This window comes from Bubalus kerabau, chromosome 4 (assembly GCF_029407905.1).
Source record: "Bubalus kerabau isolate K-KA32 ecotype Philippines breed swamp buffalo chromosome 4, PCC_UOA_SB_1v2, whole genome shotgun sequence".
Lineage (NCBI taxonomy): Eukaryota > Metazoa > Chordata > Mammalia > Artiodactyla > Bovidae > Bubalus > Bubalus kerabau.
The window spans coordinates 73,944,119-73,963,577 of NC_073627.1; positions in this window are offsets into that span (position 1 = coordinate 73,944,119).

Below are 19,459 nucleotides of genomic sequence, written 5' to 3' on the forward strand. Positions count from 1 at the left end.
CCCTGGTACTGTGTCCACATGGCCAGCCCCCACCCCCTGCCCCTTCCCCACAGTGTACCCACGGCCCGGAAAGCCTATTGTTCTCTGAAAATGCTTTCTTACCCAGGCTTCTGTGCTTTTCCCAGCACTATTCCCCAACCAGGGAGACCCTCACTCTCATGGCCTGTCTGATGACATCGACCCACTGTCCAAATCCAGCTCAGACACTCCCACTCGTGCTGGCCGGGGAGCAGGTCACTCTCGTCTCTGAGCTCCAGCGGGGACTTGATGGGATCTAGCACTTACAGCTGGTGTTGGTGTGATCCATTTGTGTGAGTCTTCCCCAGCAGGGCAGATACATAGTAGCTGCTCAACAAGTAAGTGGATGAATAAATGAATAAGTTAAACATCTGAGAAGTCCTGTAGGTATTCCAGTGAGTCCTGGTGCTAAAGACCTGAAATCTTCTGGGTCCCTAATCTCCTCACTCATCTCTCCAGAAACCCAGACCCTGGAGCCCGTGTGTGTGCAGTTCTCAGGGCTCTGAGACAGAATGTGATATAGCCATGGCCATATAGCCTCCCCTGTTACAGAAGTAAATGAGTCAGGAGGTGGACACAGAGGACCCAAGCATCTCCTCTCCCGTCTCATCCTAGAGTACCAAAATAGAGCTGAAGGCAGGTGATTTGTAGCATTTTTAACTTCCTACGTTTCCTTTTGAAAAGCCTTTGCTGTTGATTTCATCCCCATCAAAGGGATTTGGACACAAGGAAGGAAGGAGGGGAACAAAATATTTATCTGTGTATTATCTATCCATCCATTGAGCCCATCCACCTACGTCACTTACTTCATCTTTCTACCCATCCATCCACCCACTTAACCATTTATCACCTATCTAGCTATCAGTTCAGTTCAGTCGCTCAGTGGTGTCCGACTCTTTGCAACCCCATGAATTGCAGCACGCCAGGCCTCCCTGTCCATCACCAACTCCTGGAATTCACTCAAACTCATGTCCATCGAGTCAGTGATGCCATCCAGCCATCTCATCCTCTGTCGTCCCCTTCTCCTCCTGCCCCCAATCCCTCCTAGCATCAGAGTCTTTTCCAATGAGTCAACTCTTCGCATAATCTACTGATATTTTAATTTTCAAAAGAAACATAGTCTTTGTAGAAAGTTTAGTAAAAAGTAACATCATAGGTAAAAAAAAATAAGTCATCTATTGTCAACAACTTAGCAACATTACTGGTAATTTTTTTTTATACACATCAGTGTATTTTGTTTGTTTACTCAGACCAGTCCTTTTTTGTTCGTCTAGCTTTACAGAGACATGGGTATTTTATGATAGACTTTTTTAGTCATTAATATTAAATAGACATTTTCTTATGTCCTTAAACTTTGTCTTTCTGCTAAGAGTGTTGAAAAGGGCAGTTGAAAAATCAACATGAAAAAAATATTAGAAAAAAAGAAAAATTACACACTCCATGACCTTGATATAACTGGTTCATTTTTGTATACTTAACTCCCCAGTCCTGTATTCAAGCGTTCAAGATATAGATACCATTGGTATTTGGTTTTATCCTTTAAACATCCTATTATAGAAATTTTGCCACATTGATAGCTGTCCTCATGTTTATCACTTTTGATGGCAACACAGTACTTCAGTGTATGAATGTGGCTTGATTTACTTGGTACTAGATAACTAAGTTGTTCCGTTTTCGTGTTTTGCCATTATAAATAGCACGGCAGTGCACATTTACTTGTTTCTGTCCTTGGCTAGATTCACAGTCGGGTATCGCAGGTCTGAGCTATGAGTGAGTTTACAGCTTTTCATCGAGGCACAGAATGGCTCCATGCAAGCAGTCCCCAGAATGAACTCTCTCCTACCTGGAAGAAGGCAGGTTCCTGAGGACAGTTTTTACCTGATTCCAGCCTGCCCATGCTCAGTGGTCTTCCCCTGTCATGGCAGCTCGTCTTCCTGAGGACCAGTGATGAGCTTACCGTCGGCTTCACCGACACATTGGAGGTATTCCTTTCCTTAGTCACCACAGTAGATGGCACACCCTTCCTGAAGCATCAGTTTACTCTATGGAAGAAAGGCTTCCTCTGTCAGTCAATGTGGGAACGGAATTGGTCCTTAGAGTCCCCCAGGGCACAGGGCAGCTGGCTGCATTCACAGGGCTCTCAGAGCTCCAGGGAGCAGGAGAGGGTCTGGAAAGAGCTGGGAACCAGGGCAGGAGTGACCTCCCCCCATCCCTGGATGTTGATTGGAACTTGGGCTAATCTCTGGACCAGTTCTCTCATCCAGGACAGATAGTGAATTTCTGGGCTTGTGAGAAGTTGTAAGGCTTTATACACATGCACAGAATAGCTGTTGTCTACTTCAGATCTCTTTAAGCAATTTTTATTACTTTTAGAGCTGGAGGCTGGTACTAGATTAAAAAGCCTGGATCCACGTGTTTGTCAGTTTATCACACTGAGACCGATTGTGCAGGAGACCTCATGATGTGGGAGAGGGGCTTGTAGAGAGGAACCCTCTGTTTCCTTGTCTGGCACGGAGCTGGGATTGACAGAGACAGTCTGGGTCGTTGAGTCCATTTCCCTGTCTCTACTGAGGACTGAGTCTTAGCCATTCTTCTTCAGACGGGTTTCTAATTGATTTGAGTCCTCTACAGAAAGGGGTTTTTCTCTCTTAAGAGAGTCGAATGAGTTCCATCATCAAAACGTTCTTTCTCAGGACTTTCCTTGGCAATCCAGGAAGATCCTTGACTTGTTAAGACTCTGAGCTTCCACTCCAGGAGGCGTGGATTTGGTCGCTGGACAGGGAACAAGATCCCGTATGCTGCACAGTGCAGCCAGAAAGGTTTTAAAAAGTTCTATTTTGTACCTTTTTGTACCTCGCCTAAATCCCTCCTGGCTCAGTTTAAATCCATGTGCGCTTGATGTCATCTGCAGAAATTAACGGGACTTGTCCCCAAGTGGTCCTCCCCCTGGAGGCTGGTGGTCATGCTCTTCCCCTCTTCATCATGGGACCATGTAGAGGCCCCGATGCAGCCTGGATTTCCTCCATATCCTCTCAGGCCTGCCTTCCCTTGAACCAGAGGGACATGGGATTAGGGTGGGGGTGACAAGGAAGGTCCCCCTGTTATACAAACCATGAGCAAGGAAGGTGGGGGATCACCCAAGACTGGGAGAGGACTCTATTATGGGCACTTCTGGCATGTTCTACGTGTAGGTACAGAGTGTAGCCATCTCTCAGAGAGTCACACCTGGGCCAAAATGTGAGTCCCCTAGCTCTGCTCACTGTCCTTTCACTGGTCACTCACTTTCCATCCATCCAAGAGGCCTTGGGGAGGCACAGTTCTAGGACAAATTCAGTTCAGTTCAGTTCAGTTCAGTCGCTCAGTCGTGTCCGACTCTTTGCGACCCCATGAACTGCAGCACACCAGGCCTCCCTGTCCATCACCAACTCCCGGAGTTCACTCAGACTCACGTCCATCGACTCAGTGATGCCATCCAGCCATCTCATCCTCTGTCGTCCCCTTCTCCTCTTGCCCCCAATCCCTCCCATCATCAGAGTCTTTTCCAATGAGTCAACTCTTTGCATGAGATGGCCAAAGTACTGGAGTTTCAGCTTTAGCATCATTCCTTCCAAAGAAATCCCAGGGCTGATCTCCTTCAGAATGGACTGGTTGGATCTCCTTGCAGTCCAAGGGACTCTCAAGAGTCTTCTCCAACACCACACTTCAAAAGCATTAATTCTTCAGCTCTCAGCTTTCTTCACAGTCCAACTCTCACATCCATACATGACCACTGGAAAAACCATAGCCTTGACTAGACTGACCTTTGTTGGCAAAGTAATGTCTCTGCTTTTCAATATGCTATCTAGATTGGTCATAACTTTTCTTCCAAGGAGTAAGTGTCTTTTAATTTCATGGCTGCAGTCACCACCTGCAGTGATTTTGGAGCCCCCAAAAATAAAGTATGACACTGTTTCCACTGTTTCCCCATCTATTTCCCATGAAGTGATGGGACCAGATGCCATGATCTTAGTTTCTGAATGTTGAGCTTTAAGCCAACTTTTTCACTCTCCTCTTTCACCTTCATCAAGAGGCTTTTTAGTTCCTCTTCACTTTCTGCCATAAGAGCGGTGTCAATCTGCATATCTGAGGTTATTGAGATTTCTCCCATCAGTTTGGTTCCAGCTTGTGTTTCTTCCAGCCCAGCATTTCTCATGATGTACTCTGCATATAAGTTAAATAAGCAGGGTGACAATAATCAGCCTTGACGTACTCCTTTTCCTACTTGGAACCAGTCTGTTGTTTCATGTCCAGTTCTAACTATTGCTTCCTGACCTGCATACAAATTTCTCAAGAGGCAGATCAGGTGATGTGGTATTCCCATCTCTTTCATAATTTTCCACAGTTTATTAGGACAAATTAGGGAACCTTAAAACAAGGAACATAAGCCTCTGGATTCTGAAAAAATCAGCAGACTCTGATCTTTGCAGCAGGGACCTCAGGGCCATTGTATCTCAGAGGTTCTGTTGATGGGACCTGAGAGATGTGGTCGACTTCCATAGGTGGGGGTCCCGCCACGAGGATGGGTACCCCAAGGTGTCCATGTGCTCCACACATGTCTCTGTATGCTGGCTTGTCCTTACGACATCAGAGAACCCAAGAGAGCTGTGTAGCTCCTCTGCTCCAATTTTGACAAGCCTTATGACTTCCTTTTTCTTTATCCCCCTTCCTGAAAAATAGAAGCACCAGCTGCCACATCTCAGGGTGCTGTGAAGGTCCAGGAAAGCATGTGTAACATCCTTAAGATCTGCAAGACAGGGTATAATAAGATAGATTGATATGTTCCGATGTGGACCATCAATCGAATTAGGTATCCTCATGTAAACAAAGCAGTTACAATTTTACTGGAAAGAATTCTCATCCTAGCTCTGTGACCTTGAAAAAAATCAGAGGTCAGAACTGGAAGGAATTAATTTTTTTGGCTTTATTTATTACTTATTTACTTTTGGCTGCACTGGGTCTATGTTGCTGCACACAGGCTTTCTCTAGTTGCAGAGTGTGGGGACTATTCTCTTACGGTGCAGAGGCTTCTCATTGTCGTGGTTTCTCCTGTTGTAGAGCACAGGCTCAGTAGCCGTGGGGTACAGGCTCCTTGGCATGTGGGATCTTCCTAGACCAGGACTTGAACCTGTGTTCCCTGCATTGGCAGGCAGATTCTTATCCACTGGACCACCAGGGAACCCCAGGAACTGTTATCATGTTGTCAATCCCCAGATTTGATGAAAAAGGAACTGGAGGCCAGGAGAGGTCAAGGGATTCACTTGAGAGGGAGCAGCTTGGAGCAGAAACTGGTGAAGGGCCTTGAGTGCAGAGCTGTTAAGGGGAGGGGCCAGGAGGGGCCCCGCCTCTCAGGACCCAGCCTGGTCAGTCATCCTCAGCAGTGCTGGCCCAGGAGGCTGGCTGGGACAGGGCTAGGGGAGACCTCCACCTCCATGGCCTCTCTGCTGGACTGGGGGGGTCTCAGCCTTGAATGGGGGTTGGGGGGGTGGCTAGTGGCACAACAAGAACACGGGTGATGGGACAAAGTGTTCCTCGGAATGCAGCCGGTAGGGGATGCAGGAGCCTGTGAGTGGGCATGCCCAGGAGACTTCCCAAGAAGGTGCTTCCTGTATTCTTGCATCCTCCGGGTGCTGACCCAGGAGAGGGTGGCTGGGGATGAGTGTCCTGGGAAGGGAGAGCTTCAGTGTGCTCTGGTGGGAGGTGGGCACATGGCCCTAGGCTCCCAGGCCCTTCTGGGAATGGGGGAGGGGGCACAGAAGGACCCGGACATCTCTGGGAGCCTGGGCCCCTTTGTTGTGTTTCTGCCACCCCCGCCTGCCCCCTGTGACCTGGCTGCAGGCGCCCAAAAAGGTAGTAGGTGGTTCAGGGTTGGCAGAGGGGCTGGGAAGCCGGGGCAGAACCCCGAAGTGGCCATCACAGCCCAGCACTGTCTGCCGCCCTGGTGGTTGGGGGACTGAGAGGAGGACGAAGGGCTGCAGGAGGGGCCCGGAGAGGGTGGAGGAGCAGCCTGGTGCCGAGTGTTTTCCTGCCCCTGGAAGCTGCTGTGACCAGGAGGAGGAGGATGTGGCCTGAGCCCAGTGTTTCCTGCCTGATAAGCCGGCCCCTCCCTGGGAGCCACGGCCAGGCTACCTTCGCGCCCAGAGCCCTGCCCAGGGAGGGGCCGGCCGAGGAGGAAAATCACTTCTCCAGATTAGCTAGCCCAGGCCGAGCCTTCCTCCCCCGCCCCGTCCCGAAGCAGCCACAGGAAACGGGGCTGGGGCCAGCACGCCCAGAGGTCCCCACCTTCAGAGCACTCAGGCTCCAGGCCCAGGGACTCCGGCCTGTCTTGGGGCCTCAGAGGCCACGTCCCCTGAGAGCGGACGCCTTCCTGCTCCAAAGTCAATCATCTCCAAGGAGGGCAGGGAGTGTAAATCTTTTTATGTTTTGTCAGATCTCATGCCTGGGGTTCAGGCTGCAAAGCTGGTCCATTTCTTCAGTGTCAGTCCACGCACCAGCCCCCTCCCACCTGGCCACCATCCGAGGGCAGAGGGCGGACAGTGGTGGGCTGGGCAGGCCCGACGCCAGGCTGGCGCAGAGGGAGGGGCCAGGGCTGCCCTGGGCCCCAGCTGCTGCCCTGCTCTGCCTTAATGGGCTGTGTGGCTGGAGTGAGATTCCGACCCTCTCTGAGCCTTGCTCCCTTCTAACTGGAAGGGTGAGGAGCAGCAGCCACACAGGAGCAGAGGGTCTCCCTCCCAGGGACTTGGGGAGCTACATGGGCAGTGACCACCCCCCTGAGAAGGACTGGCTCTCAGAGAGCAGCCCATCCCCATTGAGGGAGGGAAGGAGGGCCTGGAGGGGCAGCGCCTGCTCATTAATGTCACCTCGAGCTGATTTGCCCCTGCTTTGCTTTCCTCTCCCGTAGATAACGTCCTCTCTGGTCCCTGGGCCCAGCCTCCTCCCTGGGAGCCAGGATAACTGGGACTCCAGGTTGGGGGCAAGGATTATGCCTAGGACCCCAAGGCAGGCAAGAGGGGGCTTCTCAGAGACACCAGTCCTGGAGAGGGTTAGGGGGCTGCTCAGACACACAGCCATCAATGGGGACCCCACCAGGACTGCAGGCTGCCGACATCCAGGCATGACCCACCGCCAACCCAGCAGCTGGCTTTCTCACAGGCCCCCTGCTCTGGGCACTCTGCCTCCAAACTGGGGTGCATCTCCTCACTGAAGCCCAGACCTGCTCCCCAGGCCCCTGATAAAGGCACCCCCTCCACCCTCATCAGGAAGCCAGTTCTTGGTCATTAAAGTGCACAAAGGGAGAATTTAATGCCCAGCACAGGTGAACATGCACTTGCTTGCCTTGCAGAAAACATGTGCATAGGTATTGGCGGACACCCTAGTGGGCACGTGCGCGAGGAGACATAGGCAGCACTCTGCTCTTCACACTTGCAGGCACTGTCTACAAAGCACTCCTGGATTTGGTGTCTCCCGTGACCATGGCAGCCATCCCAATGCAGGTGTGATTATACCCTTTCACAGGTGGAGCTGATGCTCAGGTGAGGCAAAGCAGGGCTGAGTCAGGTCCCGTCGCTGATAAGCAGAGATGGGGATCCCGCCGATGAAGCAGGAGACAAACGTGCCCTCCCCGGCTCCTGCCTCGGAGGATGGACTGTTGGCTGTGCCTGGGGTGAGTGTCCACCCACCACAGCTGACCCTGAACAGCTGGTGGGCGGCGGAGAGGAAGGTGGGGAATTCCCTGGGCTGCTAGTCGGCTCGCAGCCTGGCTGATGCTGCAGGGCCACACGGGCTGCCTGGGCTGTGCTGTCCCCGGATCTGGGGTCCCCTGGTCATGGGAGGCCTGTAGATAGGAGAGGTGGGTGAAGGAAGGAAAACTGTATTCTAAGCCTTTCCATTTTATGCTCTGCAGAGCTGGCTCAGCCACTTGTCTGCTGTGTGACCTTGGGCAAGTTACTTTCCCTCTCTGGGCCTCTGTAAATTAGGAATCTGGACTTGAGAGTTTCTAGAGACTAGAATACCTTGGTTCTCTGAACCTGTGAAAAGGAACAAGAAGAAGAGGTGTTCCCCTCCTCTCTACTCCTGGCCTTAGCCTGGAAGTGGTCTCTAGGGAGGTGGCAGTTATGGGGGGTCCCTGGATGGGGTCCCCCTGAGCTGCACACATCTGTGCTGGGGGTGTGGCTCCCACATTCAGGCCCTGAACACATCCCTCCTCATCATCCCTTCTTGCCTCAGCTGCCTTGGGCTCTCGCCCAGCCTTGTCACCAGGCCACAGCCTAAGGCCCCCAGACACCTGGCTGGGCCCCAGTTCTATGTGTCACCAGGCCTTGGCACCACCTCCTTGGAACTCTGCCTCACCTTGCCCAAGTCATCTGATCCATCTACCTATCCACAGAGGGTGTTTGGCCTGACAAAATGAGGCAAGACGCCCCTGCTGTCAGAGCCCAGCCTGGTAGGTCCCCACGTAACCCTGATACCCAGGAGCGTCCCTCCCGTCAGGTCGGACCAAGTGAAGTCTGCAACTGGGTCCTCCGTGGCCAAGGGGGACTCCAGGACGCCATCCTCCCAAGCCCACAAGTGCTGTCCACTCCCAGGCCTCCCCACAGTGACTTGACTATGGTCCTGAGGCCAGCCAGAGGGGCCCATAACGTCTGCAAATGTCCCTTTGGGACAAGCTTCTGCCTGCCTGCTACCACCAGTAAGGTGAGGCCCAGACCTCTCTGAGGGATGCTCAGGCCCCAACCCAGCTAGCAGCCTCCTCTCCCCTGATTTACTGCCCACAGAGCACACTGTGTTCTGGGCACAGCAGATTTCCAAATGGGGCTTGTTTCCTCATTCCCCCATGCCTTTGCTTAGGCTGTTCCCTCAGGCTGAAATGCCCTTCCCCGCATTTTCACTTGGTGGACTCCCACTCAAGTCTCAGGACGCAGCTTGGATGTTTCTCCTCTCAGAAAGCATCTTCCACGCACACTCCACCCATCCGACCCACCTCCCCCAGCCCGCATCCCCAGAGTGTGTGCATGTTCCCACCAGCCTCTCATGCAGTACCGAGCAAGTGATAATGCAATCTGTTTTCCAGCCTGTGTCCTCCCACTAGTCTAGGAATGGATTTATCTGGGAAAGGCATCTTCTTTATCTTTGATTCCACGGGGCCTGCTCCATGCCAGGCACACAGTGGATGCCCCGTCAGCATCTGCTGGATCATAGAAGCTGCTCAGGGCTCGAACACTTCTGGTCCACCCTCTGCTCAGTGTTTGATCTTAGACGAGTTGCTTCATTTTTCTCTGGGACTCGGCTTTTCTACTTGTAAATTGGTCAGTACTCGCTTATGTCGAGAGATTTCAGATTACGGTAACTAAAAATAGAAACACAGGAGATGGTCGATGGTGAGGTTTACATTCATAATGCAATCTCTCTCTCTTCTTTTTAATTTGGCTGCACTGGGTCTTCGTTGCTGTTGGGGCTTCCTGTAGTTGGGGTGCAGTGGGCTGCTCACTGGGGTGGCTCCTCTTGTTGCGGAGCACGGGCTTCGCTGGTTGCAGCGTGCAGGCTCACTACTGCTTCACTAGGTGCAGTAATCGTGGTACATGGGCTTCGTTACTCCTCAGCATGTGGAATCACCCTGATCCAGGGATCGAACCTATGTCCCCTGCATTGGCAGGCAGATTCTTATCCACTGTACCACCAGGGAAGTCCCACAATCATCTTTTGATGATCACTGGAAAATTTTAATTCTACACTGGCCATCTGCCAGCTTTTAGTCTGTCTGTACCCCACCCTTGGCCATCTGTCAGGAATGAAAGCTATTTGTAATGTCCCCAGAGGAGCAGGTCAGGAAGAAAATCAGTGCTACATGTGGGGAGATGATACATACCGATATATATTACACAAACTCATCTATATACATATATTACACACACATATGTATTATATACACATATATTATACACCTGTACACACATATATTGCACACAATCAGTTATACATAAATACATATTGCACACATATGCATACATATCATGACTTTCCAAGGCCTGATACAAAAGATTTTGGGACAGCTTATTCTCCCACCCCAATGGGCCAATCCAAGCAGCTGACTCTAATGATTCCTGTTGCTGCTGTTGTTCAGTTGCTCAGTCGTGTCCAACTGTTTGTGACCCCATGGACTGCAGCACTCTAGGCTTCCCTATCCCTCACTATCTCCCAGATTTTGTTCAAACTCATGTCCATTGAGTCGATGATGCCATCCAACCATCTCATCCTCTGTCACTCTCTTGTCCTGCCCTCAATCTTTTCCAGCATCAGGATCTTTTCCAATGAGTCAGCTCTTCACATCAGGTGGCCAAAGCATTAGAGCTTCAGCGTCAGTGTCAGTCCTTCCAATGAATATTCAGGACTGATTTCCTTTAGGATTGACTGGTTTGATCTCCTTGCAGTCCAAGGAACTCTCAAGAGTCTTCTCCAGCACCACAGTTCAAAAGCATCAATTCTGTGGTGCTCAGCCTTCAAAGTAAGGAGTTGGCTGCTAATTCTATAGTAATAAGGTTGTACGTTCTCTTTGGAAGTAAATTTAGCCCCTTGGTAAGTTATCTTTTCCAGGCCTAATTTAAAAACCTTTTATTATTTTTTGTTGTAGTCCTTCTAGACTTTTCTCCCCCTAGGTTTATGTACGTGTTTACCCACGTATTTTTAAACTTTATTTTAGGATATTGGGATTACATTGTTTTGTAAGTTTGCTTTTGTAAAAAGTGAAAATGTAGCCTGAATACATTTCTGCAGCACTGCAGGCCTCTGAACAGGCGATGAACTCTGTTGTAGGCTCTTCTAGAAGTCATGTTTCCGATCCTCATGTTACGGAACCCCACAAATGCCCCACAGTTTGCTGAGGAAACCTGAATTGCCATAAATGAGGATCCACTTCCTCGACCAGAGAGTTGACCTGCCGGTCACACTGAGGAGGAAAGGTGTACAACCCCAATCTTTGGGGTACCTCGGCCTTCAGCAGGGCCCCCTCTGCAGAAGCCATCCCACCTCAGGACTCTCTCCTGAGCATGTGTGCCCAAAGAGTGTGTGGGGCTTTCTTGCCACAAAGATAAGGAGGCACATGTTCACTTTCTAAATGTGGGTTCTGGGACTTCCCTGGTGATCCAGTGGTTAAGACTCTATGCTTCCAATGCAGGGGGTGCAGTTTCGATTCCTGGTTCAGGAACTAAGATCCCATATGCTGGGGAGCTAAATAAATGAATGTGGGTTTTGTTTGCAACTGAACGTCTATTCTCAAATGACGTGTTCCCTGCTCCCCGGAGTCATCTGCCAGCCAGCTCTCAGGGGAAGGCCCCTAGGGACCAGGTGCAGGCTGCAAGGATGCCCACTTGCAAGGCCAGGCCGGGCACCCAGAGGGAAGTGACTTGTCCATGGCTGCACGGTGAGTCAGCAGCTTGGCCCGGCTGCCCTGAGTGCTGGGAACCGGCCCGGGGCCCAGCACCGCTGCCCAAGCCTCTGACGTGCACCGTCTTGCTCAGGGCGGAAACCTCTCTTCCTGGGAAGGAGGGTAAAGGCCCAGGGGTGCCCGGGCTTGGAGGTGCCTCCTCTGCTAGAAACGGCCCAGTGACTTTGGGGTGACCTTTTCCTGTGCACTTCCCCTCGGTTCAGTTTGGCTGTGACTGTGCAGGACATGGTCTTCCTGTCTCCTCGATGTCGGGGAAGAGTATGCCCAGAGGGCAGGGCTCCCCCTCTTGCTGCCTGTGGGGCCTGGGGTGAGTCACTCACTTCCTCCAGCCTCAGTTTCCTTAGCTGGAAGAACAGGGATCCTGAAGACCCCCTCACTGGGTGAGAGGGTGGATCGAGATTCCAGGTTCTCATCAAATGACTCAAAGGTGGTGCTTAATAAATACGTGCTTTTCTTTTGGTTTCATCCTGTTACTGCCCATCCGCGGACACGACTCACACTGGGGGCCCTTTTCCACAGTCCGTCCCAACCCTGGTCTGCACCAATCTGGCCTGGTGGACGGCGCCTGGGTGCACAGCAATCAAAATACAATAGGGTCACTGTGCAAATGCAACTTCAAGACAGGCTCCCTTATTTCCCTTTAAACTTGGACTCCAGGAGGCCCCCAGCACCCCCCCTACACACAGACATTCTGAGCTCCAGATTCCACCAGCCAGCCTTTTCTCTGACACTGCCACCCACCCTAACCATCACCCTCCTCCCAGCAGAAGCCCTTACTCAAGAGCCACCTGTCGCTGAGGCCTCCCTTCTGGTGCCCTCCTGACCTGTGTGCCTGTGGGCTGTCACCCACAGTCACACAGTGCCCTATGGACAGGGTTCCAACTCCTTGGGGCTCACCTCTAGCTCCAGCCTCCGAGAGGGGAGCGGTTGCATTGCTGTGATGGCTGGTTTAGGGAGAAGAGTGGACGCTTAGGGTTAGGTGTGAGGGGCCTAGGCTCGAAACCCAGCAGGTCACTTATTAGCTTGGGAACAGTAGGTGAGTTCTCTGACTCCCCTGAACTTCAAATGAGGGTATTGAAATAAGGTCTTAAGTTAGAGATGACCTTCACTGTGCTATTTTTTGAAGTCTTCTCTGTGTCGCATTCATTCCAGGGGTTCTACAAATGCTCCTTGAATGGAGTAGCAGCCAGCATGCTTGACTGGGTTGTGTGCCAGTGATGGTCATGAACATGGTGCAAGCAAAGCTGCTCCTGGAGGCCTTTTTGGTTCCAGTCTGAGCTCCTTCCCTGAGTTGAAACCCTCAGCCCTTTCACAGACTCTCTCCTGTGCTACACGTTTGAAAAGTTTTCAATAGCTGTTCACAATAGATCTGAGTGTGGGATTTCCGGGGACAAAGACCTGATGGCAGGGAGAAGGCAGCCCTTCTGGCACCCTTCCACCCAGCATTCCAGGTGTTTGAGCCCTGAGTTGATGTCATCACCAAAGACCACGATGGTGACCTTGGGCAATTTCCTTTCTCTCCCTGTTGCTCATTCTCCTCAGCTGTACTGAAGGTGACTGAAGTGGGTACCCCTAGGATCCCTTCATCTCTGCTGTTCTACATCTCTGAGGGAAAAAATCCTCCTTATCTCAAATAAAAGTAGTATTTTATTCTCAAATTTCAGATAGAATGACAGTAGCCATATGGGTTTCAAGGGATAGTAATTGTTGAATATTGGTGGGTAGCATTAATTAACAAATTTGCTTCTGTAATTAACAGTTTACTTAACCCTTCATTTATCCTGTGTTCTGGGTCAGTGTGGCAGATCAAAGTTGGTTAAGAATGCTTTGTCACTCCTTGCCCTGAAAGGCATGTCTATTTTCCCACTCCCCTGATTCTGAGCTGGATCTAGCACTGCTTTGACCAATAGGACAATAGAATACAGTTGAAGTGATGCTCCGCTTTAACAGGATTGTCACCTTCTATTTCCTACTGCTTGCAACCTGGTTGCCATGATGTGAGGAAGCCCAAGCAACCATAGAGAGAACCCACATGGAAGGTCAGGGCTCTGAGTCACCAGTCTCAGCTGAGCTCCCAACCAGCCACCAGCACCAGCATACCTGCTAGCCATGCAAGTCCAGCATCTTTGAAGTGACTCCTTCAGCTCAAGTTGAGCTATTTTAGCTGATTCCATGTGGAGTAGAGACAAGCAGTCCATATGAACCCTGCCCAAATAGAACAATCCTGATTGTTGTTATTTTAAGCCATTAATTTTGGAGATAGCTTGTTACCCAGCAATAGTCACTGAAACTTCAGAGCTAGGGCTGGTGAGGTGGTGGGGGTGGCGGTTCAGTTTCTCAGTTGTGCCCAACTCTTGTGACCCCATGGACTGTAGCCTGCCAGGCTCCTCTGTCCATGGAATTCTCCAGGCAAGAATACTGGAGTGGGTAGCCGTTTCGTTCTCCAGGAGTGCTGGTATATGGAAACCCAAAGATAAATTCATGTCTTAGCCTATGTTCCTTTTAAAACCAGAACCTAAGACAAAGGCTTGCTTGCAGCATATAGTTTCTTTGAGAAGTGTCCTCAAAAAGAAGAAATGCAGCCCAAAGAGGGAAGACAGAGGAGGAAAAGCCAATATTTAGGTGTGTCTCTGAGTTGTCCGCTACTGGGGGCAACTAGTGCTTCATCCCATGGGACCTTCTGAGAAGCCCCCACAGATGGTGTCTCAGAATGGTCTGCCTGAGAGATGAAAGGAAGAAGCATTTAGCCCCAGGCCCCCTCCCCCCACTGGCTAGAGTGTTCTATGGGATCTTAGGGCCCCCGCACTTCCAGGATGTGCATGGTTCCTGACAGTGCCTCAGGCTGTGACAGGAGCAAAGTCCCGGGCAGAAAGCAGGGGACATTTGACAAACACTGGAGTAAGGACAGGCACTATGGAATGGACAAAATTGGCATGGAGCAGTTACTGTAGGCTTGGCTGGAATCTGAGGAGAGGCCCTGAGAATGAGAGGTGGCCCCACAAGAAATGTCTGGGATGACATGTTTGAAGAACGGAACAGCTGGGGACCTTCTTAGCGCATGCACCATGGCTACTCCATGAAGTTGTCAGTCTCTCTCAGTTGCACCTGCAGGGTGGGGATAACTCTGGGCTTTGAGTCCCAATCACCAGCAACCTCCTGGTTCAGAGTTTGAAAGCGAGTCTCCTCAGGACACTAAGACAGCCAGCTGGCTTTGTCCTGGAGGCAGTAGCTGCTGGCCCACGTTAATGCTTCTTGCGAAGAATCTTGAGCAGCCTGCCCACCTTTCAGCAACAGCCCTATCCTTTTGCTAAGGGAGTTCCAAAGCTTTTGTTCACTCATCTGGCCTAAATTATTCACAAAAACGATAGAGGCATTTGGAGTCTTCGAGAAGAAAACACCTAAGGCCGGTTTACAGAAGAGACTCTTTCTAGCTGTACCACTTCCTTTGCACGGGGATCATGGAGGTGGCATTTCCAGATTGTGCTGGAAATCTGAAATCCACAGGAAGGACAGCCTCCCAAGAAACTCATCTGAGATGATGGTGTCTGGAGAATACCATCTTTTTTTTTTTCCAATTGGAATATAGTTGCTTTACAATGTGGTGTTAGTCTCTGCTGTACAACAATGTGAATTAGCCATAAGTGTACATAGGTTCCCTCCCTCTAGGCTCTCCCTCCCACCCCTCATCCCCTCCCTCTAGGTCATCACAGAGCACCCAGCTGAGCTTCCTGCACTGTACAGCCGCTTCCCACTCGCTATCTATTTTACACATGGTAGTGTCTACATGTCAACATTGTAGCAAGTTCAGAAAACTACGTCTCTGCTCTCATTCTGCCTTGGAACCTAGGCTGGGAACTACATGACCAAGTTCTCAGAAGACTGGAGTAGGCGGGATCCTCAGATGGTAAAGAACCCACCGGCCAATGCAGGACATATAAGAGACGTGGGTTTGATCCCTGGGCTGGGAAGATACCCTGGAGGAGGCCATGGAAACCCACTCCAGTATTCCGGCCTGGAGAATCCCAGAGGAACAGAGGAGCCTGGTGGGCTACAGTCCATGGAGTCACAAAGAGTCGGACACAACTGAGTGACTAACACTTTCACTTTCAGAAATGTTACCAGGGTTATCTTGCTCCTCATTTCAAAAATGTGGGCACTGGGGATGGTCTCTGTTTCCTCAACCTTTGGAGCTGGTATGAAAGAACTTTACAGAAAATGTCAGAAAGTCCTGGGGTCCTTTGGAGGACATTTAAAAAGTACCATCACAGGAAGTTATAATAATAAAGCATGAATGGTTGACAGAAGTTTGGACTTAATGAATTTTATGGCAGAGATTACTGAATGAATAGGGTATGATGACATTGCTGTTGGGGTGAATGTTTTCTGAAGAGGGAATGATAATGATGGATAAACTCAGGTCAGGTCAGTTCAGTTCAGTTCAGTTCAGTCACTCAGTCGTGTCCGACTCTTTGCGACCCATCAATCGCAGCATGCCAGGCCTCCCTGTCCATCACCAGCTCCCGGAGTTTGCCCAAACTTATGTCCATCGAGTCAGTGATGCCATCCAGCCATCTCATCCTCTGTTGTCCCCTTCTCCTCCTGCCCCCAATCCCTCCCAGCATCAGGGTCTTTTCCAATGAGTCAACTCTTCGCATGAGGTGGCCAAAGTATTGGAGTTTCGGCTTCAGCATCAGTCCTTCCAATGAACACCCAGGACTGATCTCCTTTAGGAAGGACTGGTTGGATCTCCTTGCAGTCCAAGGGACTCTCAAGAGTCTTCTTCAACACCATAGTTTAAAAGCATCAATTCTTTGGCATTCAGCCTTCTTCACAGTCCAACTCTCACATCCATACATGACCACTGGAAAAACCATAGCCTCGACTAGACGGACCTTTGTTGGCCAAGTAATGTCTCTGCTTTTCAATATACTATCTAGGTTAGTCATAACTTTCCTTCCAAGGAGTAAGCGTCTTTTAATTTCATGGCTGCAATCACCATCTGTAGTGATTTTGGAGTCCCAAAAAATAAAGTCTAACACTGTTTCCACTATTTCCCCATCTTTTTTCCATGAAGTGATGGGACCAGATGCCATGATCTTAGTTTTCTGAATGTTGAGCTTTAAGCCAACTTTTTCACTCTCCTCTTTCACTTTCATCAAGAGGCTTTTTAGTTCCTCTTCACTTTCTGCTATAAGGGTGGTGTCATCTGCATATTTAAGGTTATTGATATTTCTCCCGGCAATCTTGATTGCAGCTTGTGCTTCTTCCAGCCCAGCGTTTCTCATGATGTACTCTGCATATAAGTTAAATAAGCAGAGTGACTTTAAAAGTCCAGGTTCCCATAGAAGAGACTATTCAGGTTCTGTCCCCTGGCCCTGAATAGTCTTCTATCTAAGAGTGGATACTGTAGTCTGGCTCAGAGTCCAGAGTAAAAAGTGTGGCTTAAACCCAGGAGCCATCACACATGCAGGCAGGGCTGTGGTCTTGGCTACAGGGACCCTGCCTTTTGAGATAGTAGAGAAGACAAAAGCTCTCTTCTAGAGGTTGGAGCTCTGGATGCGTCTGTCATGACTTCAACCTCCGCCCCCCTCCCCCCACCTCATTAGTCAAGAGACCTTGAGTAATCATTTCACCTGTGTGAGCCTCAGTTTCTTCATCTGTCATGGGAGGAGCATTCCCTGCCTTGCCAGCTTCCTGACGTCAATCAAATAATGGGTGTGTGCTCCTTGGCTCAAACTACTGACAGGGTGGAGCTGCCTCTCAGGCGATTGGATTAAGGAGCAACCTCTCTTCTGTCTCTTCTGCTTCCCTTTGCATGGTGTCTTCCTTCTCTCAGCCTGGAATCTTAGCTGCTAGAATATCAGTCTCCTAGAATCCTTATAGCCTCCTACCAAAAGGGAGGGAACCCTGACAGCTCTAAGTGGAAAAACACCTGAATCAGTCACCAGGGCTGGAGGTGTGGTAGGTGGGGTGATTATAGAGCATTTTGATTGGTCTAGCTTGGGTCATGTGCCCATGCCTGGCCCAATCACTGTGGCCCAGCACAATGGTGTTCTAGAACTGGTCCACGTGTGGAATGTGCTCTTCCTTTGGCCAGGGAGGGAGGCACTAAGGCTAAGAGCCTCCATCAGAACCCTCTGGTTGGTGCAGGCAGCGAAGATCAGTTTTTCAAAGAAGTTGTTGATCTGGGCAGTCAAAACTGTATGTGTGTGCTGAGGCGTAGGGCTACTTTGTAAGCCAATAGTTGCCAAGTCCCTGTAAAGTAATGTCAATATTTCTGTTGTTAGCCCTGTACCCCAGTTTCTGTGAGGATGACCAGGGACTGAGACCCTGCTCCAGTCTGAGTATCCTGGCCAAGAAGGTTGAGGACTTGATTTATCACCTATTAATGAAAATTCCATGTCTTATTGATACAACAGTTCTCTCATTTAAAAACAGAGAACACTGTGTGCCTTTAAAGGACTTCTCCCATCGTGGTTTTCTTTTTCTACTCTATCCACACAGCCGTGTTTGGCTGAACTGGTGGTTTTTGGCAATGCTCTCAGGTCTACAGACATACAATGTGCCTGACACTGTGTGATGGTCTAAGAAGACATCACAGACGTACAACGGCTCCTGGCTCTCAAAGGAGTTGTAGGCTGGCAGGAGTTGCAAATGAGGACCAGGAGTGCAAAATGGTGCAAAACAATGAGTGCTCAGGAGCTGCTGGAGTGGAGAAGAGCAGGGAGGCTGGGGGACTCAGGATGTCTGGGCTGGGGAGAGGAAAGCCCCTGCTTGTGGACTTCTCCCCACCCCTTGCCACTGCCAGGCTACCGATACTTGAAAGGCAGTAAAATGGGGAGGTGAAGAATATGATCTATGTCTAGACTCGCTGGTGTTTCTTAGCCCCTGCCCATCACTTCCTCATCTGTAAAATGGTGATGGTAATAACAGTACCCACTTCATAGGATTGTCATGAAAATAAAATGTTACTACACATCAAGTGCTTACCGGAGTACCTAGCACACAGCATATGTTCAACTCACGTAACTTGTCATCATGTTACATCAAATATTTGCTTGTCGATTCACTGACTTTCTCTCGTCCCACCAGATTATAAACTTCATGAGCAGGGGCTCTTTTTTTACTGTTTGGTGCAGTATTCTCAAGGCTCAGAATAGTTGCTAGCACACAGTAGGTACTTACTAAATATCTGTGTACTACATACCTGATAGTTAATATTATACTTGGCTTGAATTATTTTAATAGCTTCCTTCCTGGTCTCCTCTCTTCCAGATTCTATATCCCTCCAATCATTTTGCTCTTACTCGAGAGGTCTGGGGTTTTGGTTTATTAAGCCTTCAACTAATTGGACAAGGCCCACCCACATTAGTGAAGGCAACTTGCTTTACTCCATCTGCAGATTCAAATCTTAGTCTCATCCAAAAAAAAAAACCCTGTCGGAAACATGCAGAATAATGTTTGGCCAGGACTTTAGACAGTCTTTTGAGTTACATGCTGATGATACTAGAGCAGATTTTTGTCTTGTTTTCAGTAACACCAGTATGGTTCTCAGGGTGGTTGCTAAATGCAGAGAACCATTTGTATTAACCTTCTTGAAAAAGAGGAAGTCTAGATCCTTACATTTTCCTAACTCATGCACTTTCTTGTTGAACTCATTGCTGCTATAGGTGTATTGGAAAATGAAAATGCAGTTGCAAATACCAAGATAAATAGTTGCAGGTTTATACCCTCCAGTAAGTGGCAAAGTTGCTGCAGCAAGTCTGCTCCAACTGTTGCCTCTGAGCCCATCATCAAGATTCCTGCCTTCGAGGTCCTGCACATCATGAATATACCCTTCGCCTGCCACTCCCGCTTCCCCACTGGCCTTCCGGTGGCCAGGTGGCCTCGTGACTCTTACAGGCCAGGCACCACCAGCTAGAGCAGCAACAGTCCATCCCTTTGCCCACCCCAGAGCAGGAGTCA